This window comes from Dromiciops gliroides, chromosome 1, assembly GCF_019393635.1.
Source record: "Dromiciops gliroides isolate mDroGli1 chromosome 1, mDroGli1.pri, whole genome shotgun sequence".
Lineage (NCBI taxonomy): Eukaryota > Metazoa > Chordata > Mammalia > Microbiotheria > Microbiotheriidae > Dromiciops > Dromiciops gliroides.
Window position 1 is genome coordinate 88259436 of NC_057861.1, and position 14382 is coordinate 88273817.

The following is a 14382-nucleotide window of genomic DNA, read 5'->3' on the forward strand; positions in this document are numbered from 1 at the left end:
AAAAACTGCCAACCTGGAAAATAGGTCCAGGAGAGATAATTTGAAAATTATTGGTCTAACTGAAAATCATGATCAAGGAAAAGGTTAGATACCATCTTCCAAGATATTCTCAGGGAAAATTGCCCTGAAATTCTAGAAGAAGCTAAGATAAAAATTGAAACAATCCACTGATCACCTCCAGAAAGAGATCCCAAAAAGAAAACTCCTAGGAATATTATAGCCAAATTCCAGAGCTCTCAGGTCAAGGAGAAAATATTGCAAGCTGCCAAAAAGAAAGAGTTCAAGTACTGTGGAGCCCTGGTCAGGATAGCACAAGATCTAGCAGCTTCTACATTAAAGAACCAGAGGGCATGGAATATGATATTTCAAAGGGCAAAGGAAATGGGATTACAACCAAGAATCACCTACCCAGCAAAAATCAGCATTATCTTTCAGTGGAAAAAATGGGACTTTAATGAAAAAGAAGACTTTCAGATATTTGTGATAAAAAGACCTGAACTGAATGGCAAATTTGATTTTCAAATACAAGACCCTAGAGAACCATAAAAGAAAAAATGGAGCTGGGGGACATACCTGGGCTCATACAGTGGGAGACTGTCTTGTGTCTGAGGCCAGGTTTTCGTTGGGATCCCCTTGGGTCCAGGGATGATGATTTGTCCACTGTGTCGCTTAGGTAGATGATAACATCTTTAGGGTTAAATTGAGGGGTGAAGAGAATTCATTGGGGGAGGGGGAAGGGCAGAAACAAAATCCTACATGAAAGTAACAGGAAAAGGCTTATGGAGTGGGGGAAGAAATGGGAGAGGAGCAGGGTAGTAAATGAATTTTACACTCATCAGAAAAGGCTCAAAGATTTTATACTCATCAGAGCGGCCTGAAGGAGGGACTAACAGACACACCCATCTGGGTGGAGTAATCTGTTTAATCTGGGCAGTAAATGAGCCTAATACTCATCAAAATTGGCCCAAAGACCTCAATCTAATTAGAATTGTCTTAAGGAGGGAATGATGTGCACACTCAATTGGGTGGAGGTAATCTCTCTAACCCTGCAGGAAAATGGGAGGGGAAACAGATAAAGGGAGAGGGGCAAAAGAAGGAAGGGCAGAGTGGGGGAAGGGACAGGCAGAAGCAAATCTCTTTTGAAGAGTGATAGGATGAAAGAAGATGGATAATAGAATAAATATCATGAGGAAGGGAATAGGATGGAAGGGAAGCAGTTAACAATAGTAATCATGAAAAAGAGAAAAGGGGGAAAATTGTACAAAAAATATTTATAGCAACTCTTGGTGTAGGCTAAGAATTGAGAATCAAGGGAATGTCCATCAATTGAGGAATGATGGGAAAAGCTGTATTATATCATTTTAGTTGAATGGACTTGTGCTACAGGAAATGACAAACAGGATGATCCTGAAAAACCATGAAAGACTAATGAACATTGATGTATAGTGAAGTGAGCAGAGCCCAGTGGACGTTGTGCATAGTGACAGCAGTATTGTTCAATGAGTAATTGTGAATGACTTAACTACTCTCAGCAATGCAATGATCCAAGACAATTCCAAGGGACTAATGATGAAGCATACTATGCACCCCTATAGAAAGAACGGATAAAAAGAACACTTGTGGATTGTACATATATAACCTGATTGCAATCTTGTGAAGGGGGAAGGAAAGGGAGGGAGGGAGGGAGAAAAATTTGGAACCCTAAATCTTATGAAAATGAATGTTGAAAACTACCCTTACATGTAAATGGAAAATAAAATAAATGTTTGTTGAAAGTAAAAGAAAAGAGAAATAAGGCATTTTGGAGGAGACACAGGTTTACATGGAAATGAGTTTTATTTTGAACATGTTACAATGTCCAACAGATAGGCTAGAATGGAGTACAGAGAGACACAGAGAGAGTAAGAGACAGAGAGAGATCAGAATATGTTTCTTAATCCAAATAAACTGTCTGTAAATTATTATCTGAGTTAAGGTAAATAGGTGAGGGAATTCAAGAAGGCAAAAAAGTATAACAAGAATTGTACTAGGGAGTCAGAGATTTAATGATTTAATGAGTCTTTAGCATAAGTTGTTGGGGAAGTAATATGGGCATGTGGTTTTTGTGGCTCTCTCTGTCCCTGGTACTGATTAACAGAGGACCACACCTGAAAATTAAAGATACCCTTCATTCAATAACATACATACAGATATGTATACAGTTATGTGCACATATATATGCATATGTATGTATGATGTATGTGTTTGTGTATGTCTTTTCCCAATAGATTTGCATGTTTGTACTGAACTGGAAGTTTTAACTAAAAGTTCCTAAGTTTGAAATTTTTCATTAAATATTTCTCTTCTTCTCCATTCTGAGCAAAATTGTATGTTTTTATTTCTGACATTCAGTCGGCCCAGTGCCCTATCAATCATTTGCTTTAAAAGTTCTCAAGACCTGGCTCAAAGGGTTCAATCATAACATCTTAAAGCCCTGTCCTGGAGAAATGCCTTCCTCCAGCCCTCTAAAACTATTCTAGTATAGAGATGGCCATATAGTACATGTTTGCATTTATTTGTCAAATTATTGATTAATTGAGTTGCCCTTGTCCCCTTGGGATTCTGCTCTTAAATAAGCTTGTCCTCTCCTCCCCACCTTACACAATTATGGTCTCACCCAGATTACCTGGCAACAGACTGAAATACATTTTCTCTGTATTCAGCTTCATCCTTTCTAGTCATATCAGGTGCTCTGTAATTTTTCAAAGATTACTGACAGTGGTTCAACAATCACACCACAAGTTCTATCAGTGACTTCATACATAGTTCATCTAGACTTGTTTCCTTGAATTAAGGACACATAGGTGCTCATATCTTGGCTATCTAATCATTTTTTCATGTTTTTTCCAATCTTAAGGCCATTCTCTATGGTAGAGAAACCAGAAGCAAAATTCTTTTTTTCTCTCCTTCATCTCATGGAGTCATCCTATCTATTCAAATGAGTGATCCTGTCTATCCCTCCTTTATCTTCCTGTTGAAGCTACTACTAATAATAATTCATATTTCTATAGGACTTTAAGGTTTGCAAAGCATTTTCATCACTACAACTCTGTGAGGTCAATAATCTAAGTATTATCACCATTTTTCAGATGGGAAAACTAAGACTATCAGATTAACTTGTCCACATTCATATAGATAGTGTTCATAGTGGATTTGAGCTCAGATATCCTATATATAAGCCCAGAACTCTTTTCTGTTAGCCCAAACTGACTCCCCATATATTTTTTTGGTCTTTAGCACTTAATTTAAGTCTTAATCTATATACTATGATATATCTTTTCCAACATTATTCTTATATAATTATGCTTTTCTTTTGTACTTGTTCTTAGTTACCTGCCCTTGCTGACACCATCTATATCTGTTGTTGTTGTTTTAAATATGATCTTGTAAATGAGTTCCTGATGCAGACATATTTGCCGTTTTAGATCGATATTTGTTTTTCAAGTCATAGAATCATAGAGTTTAAATGACCCTTAGAGATTATCTTTTCCCAGCCCCTCATTTTAAAGATAAAGAAAACGGGGCCTGAGATTACCTGCCCATTGTCACAAAGTTTGTAATATTCTCTTTCATAACAATCATTTGTAATTACATCTCTAGCACCTTTTCTGAGAATCTGCCATATTTTTAGGGCCAACTTTCCCTTTACAGTCATGGGTGATAGGATCCTACCGATACTGTTCTGATCTCTTTGAAATAAACTCCGCTATAGTCTGCAATAGGTGTCAGACTATGGCTGAACATGGTTCAGCCTTCCCTTCCTTATCTGTGTTAAGATATAACAGGACAAATTTCTGTCCTCTTCTTTTGGGTTCCTTTTTTTTTTTTTTTTTTTTTTTTGGCCAGGGCAATGAGGGTTAAGTGACTTGCCCAGGGTCACACAGCTAATACGTGTCAAGTGTCTGAGGCTAGATTTGAACTCAGGTCCTCCTGAATCCAGAGATAGTGCTTTATCCACTGCACCACCTAGTTACCCCTTGGTTGCTTTTTAGTTGGCTTGAGTCTGATGATTTTTTTTTCCTTAGGCAATACCCCACAGAGTTTAAAATTAAAGCAGTGAACTCATAAATTTGTTATAAATCACCTTGTTGACACACTAAAATTGAGGTGATGAGAAAACAAAAGATATGACTTTAAAATTCATTTTTCAAATTAATTAACATTTTTTAAAAAATGTCTTCAAGATCATGAAAGTTGCTCCAGTTTCCTGGAGCAATGTATCGCAATTTCTCTTTTACTCCTATCACTTTTTATCTTGCATTATGTTTGTTTATAATGTGTACATTAGGGGGCAGCTAGGTGGCATAGTGGATAAAGCACCGGCCCTGGATTCAGGAGTACCTGAGTTCAAATCTGGCCTCAGACACTTGACACTTACTAGCTGTGTGACCCTGGGCAAGTCACTTAACCCCCATTGCCCTGAAAAAAAAAAGAAAAAAAGAAAAAACAAAAAAGATTAGTATAATGTGTACATTAGTCATATTAGTTTGTAATCTCCTTGATGACTAGGACTGTGTTGTTTGCCATTGTTGTATTGTTCATTCCACAACAAAGCCTTGCACATGGCAGTGATAATAAATGTTAAATTTATCTGACTTAGTTAAGAAAGAAATGACATTATATAAATAGATCTAGGGCTCTTTGGTGGGTGCTCCTTTTCTCCCTCATTTGAATTCTTCAATCAATCAGTCAACAAGGATTTATTAAGGGCCTACTATGTTCCATATACTTAGGATATGACTATAATGAGTGAAAGAGGAGCTACCCTCAAGAAGGTTACGTCTTACAAGGGTTCTTGTTAGAAATCTTCTGAGTTTTTGTGTTTACAATATTGTGGCAAGTTATAGAATAGACATTTTTTTTCAGCAGTTAAGTACTGGTATGTGAAGGCTTGCTTGACACTTGTTTGTTTGCTGATACCAGGCATGGCAGTTTCATCTCAATTCTCTTGTCCAATATGTTAATTTGTGTCACCTGTAGATAGGATGACCCTGCCTTCTTCTATATCTTCTTGTAATCTGATGAAAATGGTCACAACACAATGAATTCCTGTGAACCACCTGAGTAGTGAATGACATTCTTTGTGAAGAAGCTTTAAAATTAGCTTTTTTCCCCTCACCTTGGAACAATTTTAGGAAAATGTATTTTGAAACTTACTATATAAAATGATCTTCTCTCAAATATTTTTCCCTGAAGTTATTTTTAAATGTCTGGAAAAATACTGAGTTGTACAATAGATTTCAAAAGCTAGGCTCCTTCTCTAGGTTGTTTCTCCAGGCAACTTGCCAATGTAGCACCCTAATGTCCCCTTTCCAGCCCCCAACAGACAGACCACAGATGACCTTGTGGCTTTAGAAGGCAGCATGTGGTAACAGCAACTTGATAGGAAGGGTTGTTTCATTCTCTTTGTTTCTATCCCTAGCATTCAGTAGACATAAAATAAATGACTGATTGATTGATTGATCAATAGTGAAAAGAGCATTGACTTTGACATCAGGAAAGGGATCTATTCCAGTTTCTACTTTTTGTTAGCCTTGTGGCTTGGGACATTTCATTTCACATTTTGGTCCGTTGTTCACTTGAAAAATAGCAAATATAAGTGATAATGAGAGCTCATATTTGCATAGTGCTTTTAATGCTTAGCATATTTTATATATATTATTTTATTTCATTCTCGCAATTCTATGAAGATGTAACTATAATTCCCCATTTTACAGATGAGGAAATCAAGGACAAGAGATATTGAATAACTTGCCCAGGGTCACACAGTCTAATAAATAAATGCAGAAGACAGGATTTAAAGTTGCTTCTTCTTGATTCCAAGTCCTATAGCATCTAGTAGCCCCACTAGGAGAGTTAGTTCAGTAGGAGGTGATAAGATATCTATCTATATCCAAAATTTTTCTATAAATAAGAATAGAATGAGTCCTCCACCCACTACTCCATAGGATAAGGTCATGAGAGAGGAGTAAATGAGGATAGGAGGAAAGAGAGAGAACTTGGGCGTGGGATGAGGTAGAACTGCAGCATGGGCAAGGTGGCATACAAGATAGACATCCTTAAAATCACTATACTGTTATGTTTACTAAAGTCAGTTTTATGTGCATTTCATTAATATTAGTTTTTCATTTACTAAAGTCAGGTTCATTGTACCATCCCTGTAACACCATAAACAAATGAACAAGAATGATTGCTACTTGCATTTTTAATCAGACCAACAGAGATCAGTCCATTAGGGTGAGAATATTTCATAATTAAAGGAACTCTGAATGCTAGAAATATCAAACCCTGACAGTACCCTTCCCTACTAACTCATCTCATATCTCTCTTCTTCTCTCTGCCTTCATGTTCTGAGGGGTATGGCAGGCAAGCCTGCCCTTGGAAATGAGATCTTTGGAGGTGTGAGCAAATTGCACTCAGCTCAGACTCTCCAGAGAAAACCAGAGAAGGCGTCAGGCCAAGCTGTGGGTGGTAATGGAACAAGACTGGACAGAAAAGGCCAGTGTCAGGAATCTCATTAAGCAGAAGTGCTCTGGCAGATAAAGCAAGACTAGGCAGGCAGGGGATCTGGACATGGGGCAAAAAGGATTAAGCTTGGACTAAGGAAGTTTTAGTGATTATTCGATTTGGATTTGGACTTGAAGTCAGGAGACCTGGAATGAAGTTCTGACCTGGACACTTACGAGCTGTGTGACCTTGACAAGTCACTTTATTTCCCCAAATTCCAGTGTCCTTATCCATAAAATGGGATAATAATATTTGTACCATCTAACTCATGGGGCTGTTATAAAGAATGCACTTTGTAAAGCTTAAATTGCTTTACATATTTTAGCTATTTACATATTTAACTATTGATATTTATTAGCTATTATATAATTAGGAATTTACATATTTAGCTATTACCGCTATTGCAGCTGTGTTAAGAGAGACAGTATGGAATGGTGGGTAGTCCACCAAATTTTGAATCCAAAAGTTCTGGGTTCGAATCCTGCCTTAGACACTTGATAGATGTGTAACAAGTCGCTAAACTTCACTGTATCTCAATTTCTTCATCTGTAAAATGAGATGTGTTGGATTTGGTGGACTCTAAGGTCTCTTTCAGCTCAAATTTCATGTTTCTATAAGACTGAATGGACAACAAGGCAGAATATCCATGAATCATCTAGAATTTATTAAATACTTAATACGTGTCAGGCACTGTGCTAAGCAGTGGGGGATACAAAGAAAGGCAGAAATATCTCTTTCTCTCTGTAACTTTATTTACCACTCTGAATTTGTCTACTCACACACATATGCATGTAACATACTCAAACATACATACTTGCACATGCATATATGCACATGTATACATATATACATGTATACACACAAAGTATTGTTTTGAGAGGATGAAAATTAAGAATGGGATCAGGAAAGACCTTGTATAAAAGAGATAACACCTGAGATGCCAAAAGGTGGAGGTGAAGACTGAGAGATCCCTTTTCCTGCCTAAGAGGACATGGAATGCTCTATGTTGGGAATTGACAGTAGACTAGTTTTCCTGGAATGGAGTGTGTTCATGATGAGGAAGTGATGAAAAATGTCTGGGAATATAGTCAGAAGATCGGATGTAAAGTGTTATACATTTTAAACTAAGGAATTTTTATTTCCTCCAACAAGCATTAGAGAGCCACTGAAGATTCTGAAACAAAGAAATGGCATAGTTAATACTCTGCTTTAAGAATGTCAATTTCGCACATGTGTGAAGGATGTTTTGTAGCGGGGAAAGATGAAAAGTTGGGGGAGGAGGCAATTATAAGGTGATTGTAGTAGTTCAGTTCAAAAGTAAAGAAGATCTGAATTTGGGGGATAGTCATTTGAGTGGTGAGGAGATAGATGGATGGACAGGATACATGTGGGGGAAGAAAAAATGTACCACTTGGTTGTGTGTATGGTTTAAGTAAGAGGGAAGAGTTGAAGAAGACTTCTAGGTTGAAAAAACCAGGTGACTGAAAGGATAGTGTTACCCTCATCAGAGACAGCAATGAGAAGAGAAAAGTTAAGGGGAAAATAATGTTTCATTTTGGACTTATTGAACTCAAAGGCATTCAGGAGGAGGTCTAGTAGCTTTGGGAAAGCACCATGTGGTGGCCAAATTATTTACTGTACCCTCTTACCAGTGATTTAAGTGATAATATACTTTTCTGTAGTTGCAGAAAGAAGAAAAATGAGGCATTCTGGGCAGTCATTGCTACTACAACAGTGGGAATACCTTTCAAGTATGGAATCAAGCCACACTAAATGCGATAGATAATTACTGAATTTTCCAGTGTTTTACATATATAGATCTATAAAATCCTGTGAGGCTAGATGATATTCTACAGAGTACTTTATGAAGATGTATGTCTTGAGAAGTAGTGAGTTCCCCATTGTTGGGGATATTCAAACATTGGGTGGTTACTAAATTTCCAGGATTATTGGTAGAGAGTAATTATGTTTCCACAGTAGCACAAGATTTATTTATTTACTGAATATTTTTGGCTAGAAATGAGTACTAAGTATCAGTAGGAAGGTAGGGATGGATCACTTATTAGGGCTTTTAATAACTTAGCAAGGGCCCTTGAAATTCAATATGGAGGTGTCTACTATGAGAAAGGTTATGTGGCTTGGATATAGTGTTAGTACTGTAGCTAGGCAGACCTGATTTCCAATGGTATCTCGGATACTTACTAGTAGTTTGGATGGTGGCCAAGTGGTACGTCCCTAGTTCTGACTCCACTTGTAGCCAGACTCTTGTCTCAAACTTATCTGCCTACATCCTAGTTCCCATCAAATAAGATACTCTGGTTGCATTAAATAGGGTCCTCAGTTGATCCAGGGAAGCATGTAATTGCCCAGGATATGGTTTAGGAAAGATGACTAAAGACAAGGATAAAAATTACTTATTAAGTGTCATGTCAGGGGTGTGTGGGGGTGGGGAAGCAGGAATGCAGGATTGTCTGGTGACTTTTAAGATCCCTTACAACTCTAAAGTATTATGATCTTACTCTTATCCTGGCACTGAGAATCTAGGCAAGTATCAGAGACCCTGATTCTGGTCTCCCTTTTTTCCTATAGAAGGGCATATCCTTTTCAAGTCTTTATCTTATTTAGGCAGGAGAGATGGTAAAAGGAAACCGGGCCACCTGCAAACTTCCTGTTAGAAAAGTTATATCCCCTCTAGAACCCAAGAAATATTAGCATCAGCAGCTGGGTTAGACAATAGAACTTGGGGTTAGGAGGTCTTTCCCTTCCTCCTTCCTACTACCTCCTATGTCCATGTATTTATAATTCAGGTTCTATATTTCATGTCACATTTACAGAAAGGTTAATGATCCATAGATAATCATTAAATAGGTCATGTTTCTTTGTTCCTGTCTTCTTTATATATATATATTTTTTAATTATTTTTTTAAATTTTACCCTTTTTTATTTTTTTGAATAGAATTTTATTTTCCAAAATATATGTAAAAACAAATTTTAACATCAATTTAAAAAAAAAATTGTTCCAACTTCTCTTCTTCCTCTATTCCCACCCCCACCCACTAGAACTCAAGCATTTCAAAATAAATTATACATGAGTAGTCATGGAAAACATTCCCACATTAGCTAGGTTGTGAGAAAAAACAGTCAAAAAACTCCCAAAACTTCAGACTGAGGAATTGTCAAAGAGAAAAAAAAATTTTTTTAAAATGTGTTTCCAGGGGCAGCTAGGTGGCACAGTGGACAGAGCACCGGCCCTGGAACCAGGAGCACCTGAGCCCAAATCCGGCCCCAGACACCCAATAGCCACCAGCCGCATGACCCTGGGCAAACCACCCAACCCCAATTGCCTCACCGAAAAAGAAAAAAAAAAAGAAAAGAAAAAAAATGTGTTTCCATTTATTTTCAGATACTATCACTTCTTTCTCTGTAGATGGGTTGCCATTTTCATAAGTCCTTCAGGTTTATATTGGACCATTGCCTTGCTGAAAATAACCACATGCTTCCCAGCAGATCATTTTACACTATTGCTATTATTTTGTATACAGTGCATTTCACTCTGCTTCTGTTCATGTAGGTCTTTCCAGGTTTTTCTAATAGTATCCTGTTCATCATAACCTAAATAAAGTACCTTAAACTTGACAAAGAATTTTCTTCATATTAGCCCAGCAAAGTCATCATAACTATTTCCCTCCATCCTATTCCCTTCCCATGATATTTACCTTATTTTCTATCTTCTTTTAAACTATTCCTCCTCAAATGTTATTTTACTTCTGACTGCCCCTCCCCTACTCTGCACTCCCTTTTTTCCCACCCTTCCTTCCTTACCTCTTCCCCTCATACTTTCCACCATAAGGTTAAATAGATTTACTCCTCCCCCTACTGGGGTGAATGTTATCCCCGCCATGAGCCAATCTCGATGAGTTTAAGGTCTTTGAGCTAAGTCTATGTTCCAAATTTTCTTCTTCCCTCTTCCTTCAACCCTCTTCTATGAAATCATATGCAATTCTATATTCATACTGTGCCATTATGCTGAACATCTTCACCTTCTTGGAAGTATTTTGCTTTTTACTACTCCTCTCTCCCAGAATCTGCCCTTCCCTCCTTCCCCCTCCCCTCCCCCCCCCTTCCCCTCCCTATTCCTCCCCTATCTCCCTCCCCCTTCCCTTGGGGCAAATATATTACTATACCCTTTGAGATAGTATGTTAGTCCTTCTTTGAGTCAAGTTCTGATGATAGTAAGGTTCACATCACTCCCCCAATTCCATTCCTCCCCTCCTTCCCCTCCCCTCCATAAGCTTTCTATTCTTGTTTCCTTCATGTGACAACTCTCTCCCCAAACCAATCTCTCCCCTTCCCCCCCTCCCCCACTTCATTTCTCCTACACCTCAACCCTAGTTTTAGGATGTCCATTATGGGTTAGTTAGGTGGCACAGTGGACCAAATGCACCAGCCCAGGGATCCCAGGAGGCCCTCATGCCCAAATCCATCCCCATACATAAGATACCCCAAAAAGAACAAAACATAACATCCCTTCCTATTCAGTTCAGACCTGTGTCCTCTGTATTATCTTTCCATATAGGAATGTTATCAGTTTGATCTTTTTATATCCCTCATCAAGTCTTTTTCCTGTGTATCTTTATATGCTTCTCCAGGGTCTTGTATTTGAAAGTCAAATTTTCTTTCAGTTCAGGTCTTTCATAACAAATGCCTTGGAAAGTCTTCTTTCTCCTTGAAGTTCCTTGTTTGCCTCTGAAAGATGATGCTTAGTTTTGCTGGGTACGTGATTTTTGGCTGTAGTCCCAGTTCCTTTGCCCTCTGGAATATCATATTCCATGCCCTCCGGTGCCTTTAATGTAGAGCGCTGCTAGATCTTGCTTTATCCTTATTGGAGCTCCACAGTTATTTAAATTCGTTTTTCTAGTCTGCTTGCAATATTTTCTCCTTGACCTGGGAGTTCTGGGAATTTGGCTATAATATTCCTGGAGTTTTCCTTTTGGGATCTCTTTCAGGGAGGTGATCGGTGGATTCTTTCAATTTCTATTTTAGCTTCTGCTTCTAGAATATCAGGGCAATTTTCCCTCACAATCTCTTGGAGGATGGTGTCTAAACTCTTGTTTTGGTCATGGTTTTCAGGTAGTCCAATGATTTTCAAATTCTCTCTCCTAGATTGTTTCAGAATTGGAATGAATCTTAAGAGATCATCTAGGAGTTTGGGCAGGTCACCCTCGAGGAAGCTCAGGGAGCCAAACCTACCCGAGAAGGGGAGAAGTAACCGACGTTCTGATGTGGCTTTAACCTTGGCAGCTGTATGCATGGTGCCTCATTTTATCCTCAGAAGTCCAAGGTGTTACTCCCCTTAATCCTGTTTTACCAGTGAAGACAAGGAGTCTTAGTACTCAGCAGAAGTTATTCAGTCTCACGTGAATGACCAAGAAGAACGAGAGGAATTCTATATACATTAATCATAGGCTGGATGAATGGGTGGACAAGTATCGGCTGGCCTTGACCAAGACAGTGAAGAAAGCTGTTCAGAAGAACTCTGAGAAGTACCTAAGTGAGCTGGCAGAGCAGCCTGACTGCAAGATCACCTGCAACCAGAAACGAAAGCATGATGAGATCAACTATGTGAAGAAAACCCATGCAGAAATGGACCCCACAACAGCAGCCCTAGAAAAGCAACACGAGGCAATTACCAAAGTGATGTATGTGGACAAGATTCACATTGGAAACTATGAGATTGATGCCTGGTATTTCTCCCCATTCCTAGAAGATAATGGGAAACAGCCCAAAACTTTGTCTCCGCAAGTACTGACCCTAAAGTACATGAAGGTTGAGAAGAGCTACCATTTCCATTTGGCACAGTGACAGTGGAGACAGACACCTGCAAGGAAATCTACCCAAGAAACAACATCTCAGTGTATGAGGTGGATGGCAAAGACCATAAGATTTATTGCTAGAACCTGTGTCCATTGGCTAAGCTCTTCCTGGACCACAAGAACCTGTACTTTGATGTGGAGCCATTTGTCTACTACATCTTGACCAAGGTGGACAGACAAGGAGCCTACATTGTAGACTACATCTTTAAGAAGAAGGAGTCTCTGGGTGGGAATAACGTGGCCTGTATCCTGACCCTCCCCTCATATCAGCAATGAGGTTATGGCAAATTCCTCATTGGCTTTGAAGTTGGAGAGTACAGTGGGTCCTCCAGAGAAGCCACTGTCAGACCTGGACAAACTGAACTACTGTAGTTACTGGTCCTGGGTTCTGCTGGAGATCCTGAGGGACATTCAGGGCACACTGTCCATTAAAGACCTCAGCTGGATGACCAGCATTACCCAAAATGTCATCATCAGCACTCTACAGTCACTCAACATGGTGAAGTACTGGAAGGGCCAGCATGTCATCTGTGTCACCCCCAAGTTAGTGGAAGAACACCTTAAGAGCACCCAGTACAAGAAGCCACCAATAACAGTAGAATCAGTTTGTCTCAAGTGGGCACCACCCAAACACAAGCAAGTTAAAGTTGCCCAGAAGAAATGAGAGGCTCCAACCAGTCCCCTGTACCCCCCACATCCCTGCCAGTGACAGCCTTAGACCTACCTAGGAGGGCTGCCTCTTTTCCCGGTTGTAAATATGGATAGACTTGTCTGCCTCCTTCAAGCCTAAAATATTTTTTAAGAGACTTTAGCTTGTCACTGTAAAAGAGAGGAGGAAGAGGAGAAAGAGAGAAGAGAGGAGAGAGAGAGAGAGAGAGAGAGAGAGGAGGAGAGAGAGAGAAGTGAGAGAGAGAGAGAGAGAAAGAGGAGAGAGAGAGGGGAGGGAGGGAGGGAGCAGAGATCATCTAGGTTTAGGCCCCAATTTTACACTGACTAAACTGAGGCCTTATGTTAGATTATTTTTCAAAGGTAACACAATAAGCAAGTAGCAGAGGAGGGCCTTGGATGGTGCTGGACTATTTTTCTATACTCTTTCACAGTGAAAGGGCAGGGAAATGTCTTTTGTTGTTGTTGCTCTACCTATGCTTGTGCTGTGACAGACAACATGGCACAATGTACAGAAGGTCAGCCTTAGATTCAGAAGTCCTGAATTCAAGTCTTGACTCTGATACATGCTAGATATATGACCATAATTAAAGACCAACCTCTCAATACTGCCAGGCAGCTGTCTCAGAGTATGAGGATAGATGCATTATCAGTCTACATTAATATGGGGAATTTTTACCCTGGAAGCTCTCACTGAAAAATCACACAACTGGACCATTCAACCATCCAAAAAAAATCAATGGAGAACTCACCATTTGCATTATTCTATATCTTCAAACATTGTTAACACGAGTAGATTTTTGAATGATATCAGATGTTATTTCTAATTTGGGAAAGGCTCATTGACATTTCATTATCTAAATGGTATGGCTCTACATATGGTGCCTTGTTGCTGGGACCTTGGGCTAGAAAATGACCAGTTGAGGTGTCTCTTTGGTTTTTCTCTTCACTCCTTGGGCTGGGAGTCTTCCTAGATATTAGTTGAAATAGTGGGGGGAGGAGCTGAACTACATTCTTCCTCAGCACATCTTTGCTGGTCTCTATCAAAGCACTTTCTTCATAATTATCCTATAAGGTACATAGTGTAAACATTATTATCATCATGTTATAGATGAGGAAATCAAGGCTTCGAAAGTGACATCCATAATCATGTAGAAAATTAATCTCAGAGCAAGAACTCATACTCAAGTATTCTAATTCAAATCCAATGTACCCTTCTCCCTCTGCTACTATATTCCTCTGACCATAACCTCTGTGAGGACAGGAACTGCACTTTTTCCAGTCTCAATCTGTTACA

The 14382-nt window shown here is 39.0% G+C and overlaps 1 pseudogene; it reads left to right on the forward strand.

Moving 5' to 3' along the window:
- Positions 1-6398: 6398 nt before the first annotated feature.
- LOC122746031 lies at positions 6399-13083 on the forward strand (annotated as a pseudogene).
- Positions 13084-14382: the final 1299 nt, after the last annotated feature.